Source organism: Ascaphus truei, chromosome 3, assembly GCF_040206685.1.
Source record: "Ascaphus truei isolate aAscTru1 chromosome 3, aAscTru1.hap1, whole genome shotgun sequence".
Lineage (NCBI taxonomy): Eukaryota > Metazoa > Chordata > Amphibia > Anura > Ascaphidae > Ascaphus > Ascaphus truei.
Genome location: NC_134485.1, coordinates 162,831,545 through 162,836,153, shown reverse-complemented (window position 1 = coordinate 162,836,153; position 4,609 = coordinate 162,831,545).

Below are 4,609 nucleotides of genomic sequence, written 5' to 3'. Positions count from 1 at the left end.
TTGGCTTCTCATTCCGCCCCTTTCCATATCACGTGACAACATGGAAGCAAAAGGAGGCGCTGGGTGGGGAGTCCGCGTGATTGACATGTGACTTGTATAGAGGCGGGACCGTGAGGCGCAGCTGAGGAAATGGCTGGGGAAGGAAGCAAAATGGACGCTCGTTTTGTTACAATGTACAGTTCTCCAGTTGTTGATGTTTCCTATTTATGTAGTACAGTACATTCTCTCACACACACACAGAAGCTAATATACATAAATAGTTCCCTGCACTCGGAGAAAGTATCGGCACAAAAAGTTTAGTAAATAAATTGTATTTTACTCATATATTACATGAGACAAGGTAACCGTCAATATACCTGTATATACAGGGGCAGTAATACAGCCACATAGGTTAATAATGTCAGTGCAAAACATAATAGCATATATAGTTGAGCAAACACTAAATATAAAAAGCAACACGGCTCAAAGAACAGTCAATCAAATGATACTTATCATTTAGTTAATTTCACCTGTTTTATTTTCACCTTCTGTTGTGATTTTTTTGCCCTCCTCCCCTTGCTTTAGTTTTTTCTAATCCTATGTGCCCATAGCCTCCCCCTCCATTGTTTCCTGCTCTCCTTTTTTTCCACCACTCCAGATAATATTTTTTTCCACTACTCTGCCTCCAGATAAGAATTATTTGATTGACTCTTTTTTGAGCCATCTTAGTCTTTATATTGATTGTTTGCTTATCTATATATGCTATTATGTTTTTCATTGACATTATTAGCCTATGTGGCTTTATTAGCCTATGTGGCACTTCAATATACAGTTTAGTAAAAAAAAAAAGTCTATTTACAACACTACTTTTGTTTCGATACTTTCTCTGAGTGCTGGGAACCATTTGTGTATTTTGGTTATATCATTGTGGGAATTAAGGTTTGTTCTCGCTGCACCACATCTCGAATATTTTGTTTTTCCCCTATAGCTGATTATTATAGTGCTGTCTATACATTATACTTTGTTAGAAGCTAATGAACATAATTAAAACTAAGAAAAATAAAAGATCAGTCTGTGTTTCCAAAGTCTGCTTATAACAGGAACAAAAAATAAAGTCCAAAATGCTGCATCAGATCCATCATAAGTCCCTCAGAATAGAAGATTACATAAAGGCTGTAGTAAAGTAAACACTCTACATGTTTCACCCGTCGGTGGGCTTCTTCCCGGAGTGTTTACTTTACTACAGCCTTTATGTAATCTTCTATTCTGAGGGACTTATGATGGATCTGATGCAGCATTTTGGACTTTATTTTTTGTTCCTGTTATAAGCAGACTTTGGAAACACATCCTGTACAATCAATATGGACACAAACTCTACACAATCTAGCTGCAGCTGAGTATTACCCTCCTTACTGTTTGGGCATTACCTGTCCTTGCAGTGCTGCGCTTTGTGGTGTTTTCAATATGTATGACTCTGTTTGCTAATATGTCTTTATTAGTCATATTTTTCTTTATTTGCTGCATCAGTTCTCATTGATTTCATTTTGGGGAAATGCTGTTCAGGGTATAACTATTATTATTGTTATATTATTTTTCCCTGGTTGCTTTATCTCTTTTTTTTTCCCCTCTGTTTTTGGTATACATATTAATTTTTCCTGGCTATATACTGGGTCATTGACTATATACTTTTTCCAACGCAATGATTTATCATTCTTTCATGCATATGTCAGTGGGAATATATTTTGTATTGCCTATTATGTTAGACTAAACTACTTTGTTGTCATTATTTAAACTTTATTTAGACACATTTTAGTTTTTCTTCTTTTCGTAATACTGATAGTATTTGATTAGTAGTCCTCTCTTTATATTTTTGATACATATATATTTTCATAGGCTGTCTTTAGTATTTTTATGTTTTTAAGTTAGTGTGTCTTGTTGTTAAATCAATAAAATCTTGTTCATTTTTTCTGAATTGGCGGAGCATCTGTTTCTTTTTAGCAATCTTTGTTTTATGGATTAGTTTGGGTGTAATTTAGAGTGCTACTAAGGGGATTGTCTTTGTTCTTTTCATCTGTGTGTCTTATATAGTTTTCACTATCCCCTAGCACCATCAGGTCCTATTTAATTTATATACTGACTTTATTTGGGGTATATATTTTATTTTACCCTTATAGTTAGTTTTACCTTGAGTTAACCTTATATATTATGTGTTGAGCAACTTCTCCTTTTGTGTGTTATATATATATATATATATATATATATATATATATATATATATATATATAAAACAAAAAAGTGTGGCGCCAAAAAATAATAATATAACTGTGATATGATAAATTGAATATAACTATAATTAATAAATAAAGAGTTGTGTAAAGTGAATAATGTTTGAAAATATTAATATATCTCTTAAACTAATGTGACCTTAGTGCATTCTATTATAACACAACCAATAAAAGTAAACAAAACAGTGCATAAACGTGCTAAAAAAAAAAGAGAAAAAGAAAGACACAAAAATCTAAAATCAAAAAACTCCAACCAGTCCTTCAATAATTAGTCCATAATGATGAGGTTTCTGATGTTGAAAGGGGTCTTTAGGCTGCTCTCACACGGGGTAAACCAACTCCACAGATATCTACAGACAGAAAAAGAGAGAGAGCGCACGCCCCATAGCATAATACTGCATAAAATTTATTAAAACAAGGAAAGGGGATGGGGGGTGGGGGGGGTAGGAATCGCACTCACAGGATGCAAATAGTTAAAAGGCAATTTGTGATTATATCACCACCATCCGGTTCTGGATACTGGAACACGTCTCCGTGGACTCCTTCAGGGCTGCCAGACACGATCACCAGGGACCAGATGTTAAAGGCTCCGTTCGCTCTCTGTACAGAGTCCAAGACTCCAGCTCACACTTTCAATGGCCGCCGATCGTATTCCCGCGCTTGGTGTAGGCTGCTGCGCGTGCGCGGCGGCGTCGTGATGACGTGATCGCGCTCTCAGTACCCTAACGCATTTCGTCACCTGACCGGTAACTTTCTCAAAGGGCTGATGTCGAAAGGAATCAAGTCCTGCCCTCATATAGCCAGTCCGTTGCCAGGCAACCCGTGATCGGGTGATTAATAAAACCTGAGTGGTATTAAATGGAGCTAATATATAACATAGATGCTAATCATATTGAGGACTAGTTTTCTAAGGGCTGATAGGGACTAATGCACTTAAGGAATGAACATACAATAATTACAAATGTGCGATTGAAACACAATAATAAACAATAATGAACAATAGTATGGGAACAGAAAGGATATCATGACATTATTTTTAACACTAACAATAAAATTCAAACATTTTGACACCATATAAATTCATCAATCATTGTACTGCAATGTATATTTCCAAACATTATTCTCAAACTGTATTTGATGGTTTCCCATTAGGAAAATCCACAAGATAAATATTTTACAAGATGTATGCAAAATTAGTTTTCACACTCTCCATAAGTGTGGATAACTATACCATACATTGCACAACATGATCAACATGTAAAAGCAAGATTGCATTAATTAAAACAATGAATTCAGATCTGACAGATCTTAATCATAAACAGAACAACATTACCCATAAATTCCAATTCCATATCCATATATACATGGAGAAGGATTTAAGACCCATAATCTATATAAGGCATGAATGTATATAGAGAAAAAAATGATGTATATTAAGAAGTTAATACATTCCCTTTTGGGTTAATAGATTGTATCTGTATATCCTTTTAATATCTCTGTATACTGAAAATACAAACAGATTATATATGCTCCATAGTATTCAATTTATTACACTTTGTGCCTCAAATACTATAGGATATAGAAATTGGATTAACTTATTTCCACAGAGACAGGAAAAGAATGACCTTTAAAAGTCACAATCATACCCTTGTACTAATACAATGGGTTAATAGAGAGATGAAGAGAGGAAGGGCAAGGTTTGGATTATAATAATTGTAGACTAAATTTATGTATAGTGCATAGGAACTCCTACAATAAAGGAATTTTCTAAATGAAGAATATTAAAAATATTAAAAATTTATATTTAATTGGGAAAACTAAATTAAAAATAAAAATAAATATGAAAATGAAATGAAGAATGGGGGAAAATGATAATAAACACCTCTTCAAATATTGTAGGGGGTGGATTAAGAATGGATAGGGATGAAAGGATGGGTATTGTGAAAAAATGAAAGATAATGAAATGAATGGGAAGGAGGGCTCTGGGGAGGGGAATGTGGGGATGGGAAGGGAGGGAGGGAAAGTGAACTATTAAGGAGTGTGGAAAAAAGAGGACCGCAGGTAGGAACCATCCATAGGTTCCTTTGAGGAGAGCGAGGAGAGTCCAAAAGGTCAGGAGATCAAACCAGTGTACTAGCATCCAGACACTCATTGAGTCCAGACTCTTACCCCTGGTGGACTCATGATATCCTTTCTGTTCCCATACTATTGTTCATTATTGTTTATTATTGTGTTTCAATCGCACATTTGTAATTATTGTATGTTCATTCCTTAAGTGCATTAGTCCCTATCAGCCCTTAGAAAACTAGTCCTCAATATGATTAGCATCTATGTTATATATTAGC